The 14,076-nt window shown below is 41.1% G+C and overlaps 1 protein-coding gene and 1 non-coding gene across 3 annotated transcripts in view; one reads left to right on the top strand and one right to left on the bottom strand.

Annotated features, from left to right (window-relative positions):
- The window catches only part of CBL (Cbl proto-oncogene), a 99,670-nt gene that overhangs the window by 47,513 nt on the left and 38,081 nt on the right, over window positions 1–14,076 (bottom strand). The gene's annotated exons all lie outside the window — the stretch shown is intronic.
- Window positions 3,487–3,593, top strand: LOC135274644 (U6 spliceosomal RNA). The gene has a single exon (XR_010342435.1). It is a non-coding gene; the product is annotated as a U6 spliceosomal RNA (small nuclear RNA).

The following is a 14,076-nucleotide window of genomic DNA, read 5'->3' as shown; positions in this document are numbered from 1 at the left end:
AGAATCTAGAACTCCTCACATTCTAGATTCTGTGTGTCTGTACAACTTTGGTATTATAAGTATTTTAGTCATATTTTATTAATTAGTATTAAATAGTAATTTATCAGATTTAACATACTTTTAGTAAGAAACCATAAACAAAGACAATGCTAGACATTACAGGAAAGAAACAGTCTTCTTGGATCTCACATCTAGTTATCAAAGCAGATGCAATCACATAGGCCAGTAGTCCCCAACCTTTTTGGCACAGGGACCAGTTTTGTGGAATACAATTTTTCCGCGGATGGGGGTAGGGGTGGGGTCGGGTGGTGGTTTTGGGATGACTCAAGTGCATTACTTTATTTCTATTATTATTATGCTGTAATATATAATAAAATAATTATATAAGTCACCATAACGTAGAATCAGTGGGAGTCCTGAGCTTATTTTCCTGCAACTAAATGATCCCATCTGGGATCTAATCTAATGCCTGATGACAGTGACAGATCATCAGGCATTAGATTCTCACAGGAACGTGCAGCCTAGGTCCCTGGCATGTTCAGTTCACAATCTAATGCCACCACGGATCTGACAGGAGGTGGAGCTCAGGTGGTAATGCGAGTGGTGGGAAGCAGCTGTAAATACAGATGAAGCTTCACTCATTCACCTACTGCTTACTGCTGTGTGGCCCAGTTCGTAACAGGCCATGAACCAGTTATGGCCTGTGGCCTGGGCATTGGGGACCCCTGACTTAGGCAAACTGGTGAATGTTAGAATAAAGTAAAAATCAAGTACCACAAGAGTATGGTGGGAGAACCACTAAGTAAAACTAGAATAATTTAAGGCTAGGCACGGGAGCTCATGCCTGTAGTCCCAAAAGTTTGGGAGACCAAAGCAGGAGAATCACTTGAGACCAGGCATTCAAAACCAGCCTGGGCAACAGAGCAAGACCCTGTCACTACAAAAAATTTAAAAATTGGCTGGATGTGGTGGCATACACCTGCAGTCCCAGTTACTTGGGAGGCTGAGGTGGAGGATCTCTTGAGCACAGGAGTTTGAGGCCGCAGTGAGCTACAACTGCGCCACTGTGCTCTAGCCTGGGTGGCAGAGCAAGACCTCATCTAGCTTAAAAAAAAAAAAAAAAAAAAAGCCAAGCGCAATGACTCACATCTGTAATCCCAGTACTTTAGGAGGCCGTGGCAGGCGGATCACTGAGGTCAGGAGTTGGAGACCAGCCTGGCCAACATGGCGAAATCCCATCTCCACTAAAAATACAAAAATTAGCCAGGCGTGGTGGCACATGCCTGTAATCCCAGCTACTCAGGAGGCTGAAGCAGGAGAATTGCTTGAACCCAGGAGGCGGAGGTTGCAGTGAGCAGAGACCACACCACTGTACTCCACACTCTGAAGTGGGCGACAGAGAGAGAATCTGTCTCAAAAAAAAAAAAAGAAAGTATAATTTAGAAGGCTTCCTGGACTTGAAAGAATGAACAGGATTTCAATAGACAATACAGAAGGGAAAGGGATTTCAGACTAAGGGAATGACCAAAGCAAAGGGCTCAGTACAAGAGTTCAGCAAACGGTATGGCTAGAATGCAAAATCATGGTCGCACATGATGAAAATGAAAGCAAAGGCAGATGTCAAAATACAGAGATTTGGCCAGGCGCAGTGGCTCATACCTGTAATCCCAGCACTTTGGGAGGCCGAGCCAGGCAGATTACTTGAGATCAAGAGTTTGAGACCAGCCTGGCCAACATGGCAAAATCCCACTTCTAAAAATACAAAAAAGTTAGCTGGGCATGGTGGTTGGTACATGCCTGTAATCCCAGCTACTCGAGTAGCTGAGGCATCAAAATCACTTGAACCTGGGAAGCAGAGGTTGCAGTGTCCAGTCTGGAGACTTTGCCTCTATTAAAAAAAAAAGTAGAGATTTAACTACCAAGGTGAAAGAAAATACAAATGTGGTGGGGAGTCATTAAGAATTTGGGACTGGGCAGAAACCATCATTCTCAGCAAACTGATACAAGAACACAAAATCAAATACCACATGTTCTCACTCATAGGCAGGTGCTGAACAATGAGAACACATGGACACAGGGAGGGGAGCACTACACACTGGGGTCTGTTGGGGGGAAAGAGGGGAGGGACAACAGGGGGTGGGGAGTTGGGGAGAGATAGCATGGGGAGAAATGCCAGATATAGGTAAAGGGGAGGAAGGCAGCAAATCACACTGCCACATGTGTACCTATGCAACAATCTTGCATGTCCTTCACATGTACCCCAAAACCTAAAATGCAATAAAAAAAATTACAAAAAAAAAAGAAAAAAAAAGAATTTGGGACTGGGGAGTGATATCTGATCATTTTAAGACTGAAAATAACAGCAATGTGCAAGGTGAATTAGAGAGGAACTGGCAAAAGCAGAGAGATCAATCAGCATAGTATTGTAGTAGAAAAGTAATGGGCACCTGAGCTAGAAAACTAACAGGGGCAACAAAGACAGATTTGAGAGAGACTGCAGCAGTAAAATCAAAAGTATGACTAAGAGAGGAGATAAACCTATGGTATTACCAATAATACGTTAGTAAAATCTAATTTTTTTTTTTAGATGGAGTCTTGCTCTGTCGCCCAGGCTGTAGTGCAGTGGCACAATTTCAGCTCACTGCAACCTCCACTTCCCAGGTTCAAGCAATTCTCCTGCCTCAGCCACCCAAGTAGCTGGGATTACAGGCACATGCCACAACACCCAGCTAATTTTCTGCATTTTTAGCAGAGATGAGTTTTTGTTTTTTAAGGCTTACTAGGTACCAGGCACTTTACATACTTTGTTATTTAATTAACTCTCATTTACAATCCTATCAGATTCCAATATTATCCCCATTTTAAAGATGAGAAAATTTAGGCATAAAGAAGCTAAGCTGATCAGCTTGGCCAACATGGTGAAACCCCGTCTCTAATAAAAATATAAAAATTAGCCAGGCGTGGTGGCACACACCTGTATTCCCAGCTACTTGGGAGGCTGAGGCAGGAAAATCAATTGAACCTGGGAGGTGGAGGTTGCAGTGAGCTGAAATTGCACCACTGCAATCCAGCCTGGACAACAGAGCGACACTCTGTCTCAAAAAAAAAGAAGAAAAAGGAAAAAAAAGCTAAACCAATAATCAATCCATGCTCATCATCACTACTCATCATCATCACTACTCGCTACATTATACACTAATAACTCAATAATGGGATATGAAAGAGCTGGTTTGCTAATGAAGAGGATACATTCTGTGTTCAGGTACGCTGAGTGTGGGAAAGACACCAACATGGGGAAAACTAGCAGGTAGCTTGGTAAAACAGATTTGTGAATAATTTGTGTGAGACTGTTGGAATCTCTGGGAATGGAACGGTCCATTTGCTAGTTCCTTTGTACAAGATAATCAAGCTGAAATTGAGTTTCCCACTTGAGAAGAACGTGGAAGTAAGTGAGATAGAATCAGAAGGATACAAAAGAAAAGTATTGTGCTCACTTCGGCAGCACATATACTAAAATTGGAACAATATAGAGAAGATTAGCATGGCCCTTGCCCAAGGATGACACGCAAATTTGTGACGCGTTCCATATTTTTTTCTTTTAAAAAATATATTGGCCGGGCGCGGTGGCTCACACCTGTAATCCCAGCACTTTGGGAGGCCGAGGCGGGCGGATCACGAGGTCAAGAGATCGAGACCATCCTGGCCATGGTGAAACCCCGTCTCTACTAAAAATACAAAAATTAGCCAGGCGTGGTGGCATACGCCTGTGATCCCAGCTACTCGGGAGGCTGAGGCAGAAGAATCGCTTGAACCCAGGAGGTGGAGGTTGCAGTGAGCCAAGATTGTGCCACTGCACTCCAGCCTGGTGACAGAGCAAGACTCCATCTCAAAAAAAAAAAAAATATATATATATATATATATATATATATATATATATATATATATATATATATATATATTTTTAAAAAAAAAAGAAGAGTATTACAGGTTTCTCCTATAAAAGGCAGAATAAATCCATGTGACAGGTATTTGGAAATACAATTAATGTCCCAAAGAAGCAATATTTATAAGAAAATCATGCCAATTTTTTAGTTGTTCTCACCTAAGGCAGAAACTAATGCCATCTCTTTGAGACCCAATCTCTGTTTCTCAGTATCTTCTATAAAGACTTGATGAAGACACATTTGGTATCTTAGCACTTCAAAGATTCTCAATTTTGGGGAGTTCTAACACCCATTCAGTGGTATCTATCATAATTCTCCCACCAGAAATATTTATATGGAAATTGAATATTAGAACCACTATGCAAAAGTAAATAGTATTCACTGTGTTCACTAAATTCACATAAATTTAGTAAATACTGTTTACTTTTGCATAGTGGCTCTAATATACAAGCAAATACACAAAATTTCAGTATTGTCAAAGGAGCAGAGAGATATTCAATAAATGAAGAAAAACATAAGAATAAATAATAAATGGGAGAAAATCACAAATGTATATTAAGCAGAATATAAGAAACTTAAAAGCCACAGAGGCAGAGGTGGGCGGATCAACTGAGGTCAGTACTGACCTCAAGTGATTCAGCCTGACCAACATGCAGAAACCCCGTCTCTACTAAAAACACAAAATTAGCTGGGCATGGTAGCACATGTTTGTCATCCCAGCTACTTAGGAGGCTGCGGCAGGAGAATCACTTGAATCCGGGAGACGGACATTGCAGGGAGCCAAGATCACGCCATTGCACTCCAGCCTGGGCAACAACTACCAGCTTACCCAGGCACAGCAATTGGGCAAGAGAAAGAAAAGGCATACAAATTGGAAGAAGAAGTCAAACTATCTCTGTTTTACCAATAATATGATCATATACCTAAAAAACAACAATAACAAAAAACACTAAAGACTCTTCCAAAAGACACCTACAATAAGTGAATTCTGTTAAGTCTCAGGTTATGAAATCAACATACCACAAGTCAGTAGCACTGCTATACACCAACAATGAGCAACTTGAGAATCAAATCAAGAACTCAATCCCTTTTACAATAGCTGAAAGAAAACAACACAAAAAAACCTAGGGATATATTTAACCAAGGAGGAAACACTGCTTAAAGAAATCACAGAATACACAAACAAGTGGAAACACATCCTGTGCTCAGGGATTGGACGACTCAACATTGTGAAAATGACCATACTGCCCAAAGCAATCTATAGATTCAATCCAATTCTTAACAAAACACGCACATCAGTTTTCACAGAATTAAAAGCAACAATCCTAAAATTCATATGTAACCAAAAAAGAGCCTGAAAAGCCAAAGCAATCATAAACAAAAAGAACAAATCTAAAGGCATCACATTACCCAACATCAAATTATACTATAAGGCTATAGTAATCAAAACAGTATGGTACAGGGATAAAAGAAGATACATAGAACAATTGAATGGTTTGGATCTGTCCCACCTAAATCTCATGTTGAAATGTAATCCTCAATGCTGGAGATGGGCCCTGGTGGGAGATGACTGGATTATTCTCATGAATGGTTTAGCACATACCCGCTTGGTACTATATACAGTGATAGAGTTCTCAGGAGATCTGGTCCTTTGAAAGCGTGTAGCACCTCCTCCCTCACTCTTCCTCCTGCTCAGGCCATATGAGGTACCTGCTCTTCCTTCACCTTCCGCCAAGATTGTCAGTTTCCTGAGGCACCCCAGAAGCAGAAGCCACTATGCTTCCTGTACAGCCTGCAGAACCATGAGCACGTTAAACCTCTTTCTCTATAAATTATAGTCTCAAGTATTTCTTTCTTTCTTTCTTTTTTGAGACAGAGTCTTGCTCTGTCCCCCAGGCTGGAGTACAGTGGTGAAATCTTGGCTCACTGCAACCTCTGCCTCTTAGGTTCAAGCAGTTCTCCTGTCTCAGCCTCCCAAGTAGCTGGGATTACAAGTGCACACCACCACACTCAGCAAATTTTTTACAGAAACTGTTTTTAGTATTTTTGGTAGAGACTAGGTTTCACCATGTTAGCCAGGCTGGTCTCAAACTTCTGATTTCAAATGATCCACCCATCTCAGCCTTCAAAAGAAGGATTACAAGTGTGAGCCACTGCACTGGGCCACAAGTACTTCTTTATAGCAGTTCAAGAATGGACTAACATACCAATGGAACAGAATAGACAACCCAGAAATAAAGCCAATTTTTTTTTTTTTTTTTTTTTTTTTGAGACGGAGTTTCACTCTTGTTACCCAGGCTGGAGTGCAATGGCGCGATCTCGGCTCACCGCAACCTCCGCCTCCTGGGTTCAGGCAATTCTCCTGCCTCAGCCTCCTGACTAGCTGGGATTACAGGCACGCGCCACTATGCCCAGCTAATTTTTGTATTTTACAGAGACGGGGTTTCACCATGTTTACCAGGATGGTCTCGATCTCTTGACCTCGTGATCCACCCGCCTCGGCCTCCCAAAGTGTTGGGATTACAGGCGTGAGACACCGCGCCCGGCATAAAGCCAAATATTGATAACCAACTGATCTCTGACAAAGCATACAAAAACATGAAGGAAAGGACACACTCTATTTAATAAACGGTGCTGGGAAAACTGAATAGCCACAAGTAGAAGAATGAAAATAGATCCCTATCTTTTACCGCATAGAAAAATCAACTCAAGACTTAAATCTAAGACCTGAAACCACAAAAATTCCAGAAGAAAACATAGGAAAAACTCTTCTGGACATTGACCTAGGCAAAGCATTTATAACTAAAACCCCAAAAGCAAATGCAACATAAAAATAAATAAATGGGACCCACAGAATGAAAGAAAATATGTGCAAGCAATGCATCCAACAAAGGACTAATACCAGAATCTACAAGAAACTCAAACCAGCAAAGAAAAAAATAAATAAAAATAATCATCCCATCAAAAAGTGGGCAAATAACATGAACAGACATTTCTCTAAAGATATCCAAATGGCCACAAACATATGAAAAAACGATCAACATCACCAATCATCAGGAAAATGCAAATTAAAATCATAATGAGTTACCCAAGCCAGAATGGCCATTATTTAAAAAATCAAAAAAACAACAGATGCTGATGTGTACACAGTGAAAGGGAATGCTTCATTTATTTATTTATTTGAAAAGGGAATGCTTATACACTGCTGGCGGCGAAGAAAATTAGCACAACCTCTATGGAAAGTAGTATGGATATTTCTCAAAGAACTAAATGTAGATCTACCAATTCAATCCAGTAATCCCACCACTGGGTATCTACCCAAAGGAAAAGAAGTCATTATATCAAAAAGACCTGTACTTATATGTTAATTGCAGCACAATGCACAACTGCAAGATAGGGAACCAACCTGCCTGCCAACCAATGAGTGGATAAAGAAAATGTGATACACTAATATATACACCATGGAATACTATTGAGCCATAGAAAATAATGAAGTAATGTCTTCTGCAGCAACTTGGATGGAACTGGAGGCCATTATTCTAAGTGAAGTAACTCAGGAATGGAAAACCAAATACCATAGGTTCTCACTTAGAAGTGGGAGCTAAGCTATGGGTACATAAAGGCATACAGACTGGTATAATGGACTTGAGAGACTCAGAAGGGGGGAGGTGGGAAGGCAGTGAGGGATTAAAAAAACTACATACTGGGTACCATGTACAATACTCAGGTGATGGGTGCACCAAAATTTCAGACTTCACTATACAATTCATCCATATAATCAAAACCCGCTTGTACTCCTAAAGCTACTGAAATTTTTAAAAAGGAAAATCTAGGCCAGGTGTGGTGGCTTCACGCCTATAATCTCGCATTTTGGGAGGACAAGGCGGGTGGATCAACTGAGGTCAGGACTTCAAGACCACTCTGGCCAACATGTTGAAACCTCGTCTCTTTAAAAAAAAAGAAAAAGATGGCTCAAGCCTGTAATCCCAGCACTTTGGGAGGCCGAGGCGGGTGGCTCACGAGGTCAAGAGATCGAGACCATCCTGGTCAACATTGTGAAACCCCGTCTCTACTAATACAAAAAAATTAGCTGGGCATGGTGGCGCGTGCCTGTAATCCCAGCTACTCAGGAAGCTGAGGCAGGAGAATTGCCTGAACCCAGGAGGCGGAGGTTGCGGTGAGCCGAGATCGCGTCATTGCACTCCAGCCTGGGTAACGAGAGCGAAACTCCGTCTCAAAAAAAAAAAAAAAAAAAGAAAAAGAAAAAGAAAAAGAAAAAGAAAAAAGAAAAAAAAGAAAAATCTAAAAAAGAAGAACATCAACTTAAATCATGATAAATTAGTAAAAATCTTCAGAATGTACAAATACAGCTAGGCATAGTGGCTCCCACCTGTAATCTCAGCACTTTGGGAGGCCCAGGCAGGTGGATCACCTGAGGTCAGGAGTTCAAGACCAGCCTGGCCAATGTGATGAAACCCTGTCTCTACCAAAAATACAAAAATTAGCTGGACATAGTGGCAAGTGCCTGTAATCCCAGCTACTTGGGAGGCTGAGGCAGGAGAATCGCCTCCTAGGAGGTGGAGGTTGCAGTGAGTCGAGATGGTGCCACTGCACTCCAGCCTGGGCGACAGAGCAAGACTTTGCCTTGAAAAAAAAAAAAAGAATGTACAAATAGTATCCAGTAGAATAGAGGCTTAAAATATAGACAATACTGCACAAACAACAAAATGCAATGAATATTTCAATAACGTTTATTAATTTATTCACTCCATAAATACTGAGTGGCTACTAGATGGCAGGCATTGTTTTTAAATGTATCAGTCAGGTGTAGTGGCTCATGCCTGTAATCCCAACACTTTGGGAGGCCAAGGCAGGAGAACTGCTTGAGCCCGGGAGTTCAAGACCAGCCTGGGCAACAGAGTAAGACCCTGTCTCCATTTTTTTTTTTTTTGTAAGTAAATTAAGGGGAAATGGACTATTTTAAACCCTGAATATAACAATAACCATTAAATAGAATAGGTATCAAAATCCATTCTCCATCACTCACATATAGACATACATTCATGTGTGCTGAAGTAAACATTAAGCTATGACTATATTACAGAATTTTGCTAAACGTACCCTGTAAAAGCAAATTCTTATCTTCTACAAACTGTTCACAAATACAGGAAGAGAAATAACTCATTTTTATTACTTCCATAATGAGTCAAAGACCATGAAAAAATTTCTCTGTACTAGCTTGACTTACCAATATAGATGGAAAAAGTCCTAAATGATTACTAGAATCCAGTGAAATTATAAAATATATATTTTTATTATAATTATAAAGATATAATTACAGACTAGAATTTATCCAAGGATGGTTTAACTTTGCAAATTTATGAACAATTCACTGCAGTAACATAATACAGGGAAAAAGAATATAATCATCTCATAGTGCCAGCAGCTTCTTATTTCCATCTTAGTCAAGGTGGTACCTTAGTTCAAGCCACCACGATCTCACCTGGATTACCAAATTTGGCTAACTGATCTTTTGGTTCTTTCTGGATTGCTTAGCAAAGAGCTCATTAGGACCCGGGTCTCCTGGCTCCTCCCTCCCTCTGGCCAGAGGAGTTTCTCCAAGCACCTTCCTGAAGCCCCACACAGTCTCTAGGTACCAGGGCTCTAGCTCTCAGCAACTCCTGTAAAGTTTTAACCTTTTAACCTCACTTATCATACTCAATCCCATAAAGAAGGTTAGGGAAAGGCAGGCAGAATCCTTTCCTGGGGCCCAGTTTAATGGTACATCCACCTGTGCCCCAATCCAAGCATGCCACTCCAAAAAACACCAAGAGAATAGGAGACCTATATACCTGCTCCTCCTCTCGCCCATGAATTCCAATCTAAATGATGTCAATGATGCTCACCGTGAGTCTACTGAGAACAAGTTCTTAAAAACTACTCAAATCTGGGCACAGTGGCTCATATCTGTAATCCTAGCACTTTGAGAGTCTGAGGCAGGAGGATCACCTGAGGTCAGGAGTTTGAGACCAGCCTGGCCAACATGGCAAAACCCCATCTCTACTAAAAATACAAAAATTAGCTGGGCATGGTGGTGCATGCCTGTAATCCCAGCTCCTCGGGAGGCTGCAGCGGAAGAATAACTTGAACCCGGGAGGCAGAGGTTGCCGTGAACCAAGATCGCACCACTGCATTCCAGCCTGGGCAACAGAGCAAGATTCCATCTCAAAAAAAAAAAAAAGAAAGAAAGAAAAATACTGGCAATATTACAAGGTTTTGGTCAACATGAACCACATATACAGCAGCGGTCCTGTAAGATTATACCATATTTTTACTGCACCTTTTCTATGTTCACATATGTTAAGATATATACTTACTATTATGTTACAAATGTCTAGAATACTCAGTACAGTAACATGCTGTACAGGTTGGTAGCCTACCAGCAATAAGCTCTACCATATAGCCTAGGTGTGTGGGAGACTCTATCATCTAGGTTTCTGTAAGTACATTCTAGGATGTTCACACAACTAAATCAGGCAGTGATGCATTTCTCAGAATGTATCCTGTCGTTAACAATGCATGGTCGTACTTACATAAAAGGAAATTTAAATGGCTTTAAGTTGTGGCATTTCTTTTTTTTTTTTTTTTTTTTTTTTTTTGAGACGGAGTTTCGCTCTCGTTACCCAGGCTGGAGTGCAATGGCGCGATCTCGGCTCACCGCAACCTCCGCCTCCTGGGTTCAGGCAATTCTCCTGCCTCAGCTTCCTGAGTAGCTGGGATTACAGGCACGCGCCACCATGTCCAGCTAATTTTTTTGTATTAGTAGAGACGGGGTTTCACAATGTTGACCAGGATGGTCTCGATCTCTTGACCTCGTGATCCACCCGCCTCGGCCTCCCAAAGTGCTGGGATTACAGGCTTGAGCCACCGCGCCCGGCCGGCATTTCTTTTTTAAATATTGTAGTGAAACAGCGAAATATACTTAACGAAATTTACAATTTTAAGCATTTTTAAGTATATAATTCAGTGAACACGACTTTCCTTTTTTATAGAGACGAGGTCTTGCTCTGTTGCACAGGCTAGTCTCAAACTCCTGGTCTCAAGTGATCTTTTTGCCTCGATCTCCAAAAGTGCTGGGATTACAGGTGTGAGCCACAAAGACCAGCTGACTTTTGTTAACACTTTCTCCTTTCTATAATTTTTCATTAATCAGTGTATGTCCCCCCACCTCTGTCTTTTTTTTTTTTTTTTGGAGTCAAGATCTCCCTCTGTTGACTAGGTTGGACTCAAACTCCTGGTCTCAAGTGATCTTCTCCCCTCAGTCTCCAAAACTGCTGGGTTTACTTACAGACATGAGGCAACAAGATTGGCTGAGGGTTTTTGTTTTTTAGATAGGGTCTCACTCTGTTGCCCAGGCTAGACCTCAGTGGCACAATCACAGCTCGCTGCACCCTCAACCTCCCACACTCAAGCAATCCTCCCGCCTCGGACACCAGAGTAGCTTGGGCCACAGGTATGCACCACCACACCCAGATAATTTTATTATTACTATTATTATTAAGACGGAGTTTTGCTCTTGCTGCCCAGGCTGGAGTGCAATGGTACAATCTTGGTTCACTGCAACCTCCACCTCCCAGCTTCAAGCAATTCTCCTGCCTCAGCCTCCCTAGTAGGTGAGATTACAGGCATGCACCACCACACCCAGCTATTTTGTATTTCTCGTAGAGACGGGGTTTCACCGTATTGGCCAGGCTGGTCTTAAACTCCTGACCTCAGGTGATCTACCCACCTTGGCCTCCCAAAGTACTGGGATTACAGGCTGAGCCACCGCACCCAGCCTCAATCTAATAATTTTAAGAGTATCTAAAATTCAGTCCTATATAGGCCTAAGAAGGCCTGCACAATGGTTCATGTCAAGAGCACTTAGTTTGCTATTTAACAGAAAGCACAATAGTAGAGTTTCTTTCCTAAGTGGCTTTTTAATCATGTTCAATGAATAGGAGGAAAGGAATCACTATTACCTGGTTCAACTTTACAAAGAAAATATTCAACTATTTTAAATGTAAATACCCTGATAAAAAACCATAAATATATGGAAACAAGTTAAGAAACACTAAATCTAAATACTTAAACTTGGATTTCAACCATCTACAGATATTAGACACTAAGCTGGATGAGTGCTCTGCATGCAAATGGAGTAGGGGGAGGGTTTACACAAAGAGAGAAAAGAAAAATGCTAACAAAAGTTTTTTTTTTCCCATTTCTTTAACAAATTTAAAACACAGGATTTAAGCTTTCTGAAGAAACTGTATTAAGTTCAATACACAACAAATAAAAGTTAAAAAAAATGAGTTGCCAGGATTGAAGTTCACAATGCTGCTAACACTTTCACACTACTAGGTATCTCTAGCAGGCATTTGCTGGTTTTGTATACTAAAGCCTGGCAGGAAAGACGTTCTTGTAGCCACTTTTGAGGCTTGTTCTTTAAGATGTCCTAATTTAAATGCAGTTGTAGACTTCACAAGTATTATGGTTTTAGCGCAAGTCTTTGTTGGCAATATTAGAGCAAAGCGATTGGAAAAAGCTTCTGCACTTTCTACTTGACATTCACAGCCTACTTCTCTATAATACCCTACTTTTACAAGTTATTACTAATCCTTAGGGGTAGGTGCAGGAGGGTTTCTTTATAATTCCTCTATTGCATAATCTAGCCTATGTTCCATCAGAAATTTTAGGAGTGAAATTCTCTTATGTGAGCATATAATCCTGCTCTAAATCACACTATTGAATAGTTTTGTGTCCAAAAGCCATAGTTACTAGGTTATTAAAACATGTTTTAACTTCTTTAAGTTTATGTAGTTTACTTTTTTTTTTGGAGAGACAAAGTCTTGCTGTCTCCAGGCTGGAGTGCAATGGCATGATCTTGGTCCACTGCAACCTCCGCCTCCCAGGTTCAAGCAATTCTCCTGCCTCAACCTCCCGAGTAGCCGGGATTTAAGATGCCTGCCATCACGCCTGGCCAATTTTTGTGTTTTTAGTAGAGACGGGATTTTACCATCTTGGCCAGGCTGGTCTTGAACTCGTGACCTTGTGATCCACCCGCCTTGACCTCCCAAAGTGCTGGGATTACAGGCGTGAGCCACCGTGCCTGGACTGTAGTTTACTATTTTATATGATGTTTGAAGTGTGGCCTCCAAAGAATCACTTCTGTGGCCTGTGAAGAATCACTTCTGTAATATGCAATGAAACAGTCACCATTCATTCCTTTACATTCAAACAAAACAGAACTGCTCATTAACATTTTGGAAACCTTGGGTAAAGGCAGGCTTATCTCGTCTTTTTTGGGTTGAACCATTGTGTGTTTCAAAGGACGAGAGGCTGGTAAACGTATGTTAATCAGCCTGCCAGGTCCCATGGATAGGTTGTAGCTGCTCATACTGCTGTGTTGAGGGGTTTGGTGGCAACAGGTTCCAGGGTAGATAAGAAATTCTGTGGACTTGGGAAAGAGATGAGAGGAGTCATAATTTGCATCTGTACTTTCTTGGTCTAAAATGTACAGTTTTTCAACAAATATGAAACATTTTAAATTGTTTCTTCAAAAATTTTAGTCTCTGGTACTATTATAGTTACATGGACTTGGGTAACTTATTCTAACTCTCTGAGCCTCGGTTTCCACAACTCTGAAGAGAAAAATACTGTCCTTACATAAAGGCAAAGGCCAGGTTATTTAGCTCCTCAATGAATACACAATGCTTGACACAGAGAAAGTACTCAACTAATGCATATAGTGAGGTAGGGAGTGAGGGAAGAAGGATAGGTTGAGTTTTGAACATATGAGGCACACAGCAAGCACAGGATAAATATTAATTGCATCAGAATTTGGAAGCACTCCAAATTAAATTTTAAACTGGGACAACTTCTTTCATCCAAGATGGAATTGCCATCACTAGATTTACTCTTCCACCTGAAAGAACTAAAAAAAATAGACAAAATATTTAAAATAATTTTTTGAGACAGTGGCAGGATCTTGGCTCGCTGTAACCTTTGCCTCCCAAGTTCAAATGATTCTCCTGCCTTAGCCTCCTGAGTAGCTGGGATTACAGGCGCACATCTCCACGCCCAGCTAATTTTT

The sequence above is a fragment of the Aotus nancymaae genome, unplaced genomic scaffold, assembly GCF_030222135.1.
Source record: "Aotus nancymaae isolate 86718 unplaced genomic scaffold, 86718_ANA_hifiasm-v0.15.2.pri h1tg000012l, whole genome shotgun sequence".
Classification (NCBI taxonomy): domain Eukaryota; kingdom Metazoa; phylum Chordata; class Mammalia; order Primates; family Aotidae; genus Aotus; species Aotus nancymaae.
This window is presented reverse-complemented; position numbering and strand designations above follow the sequence as displayed.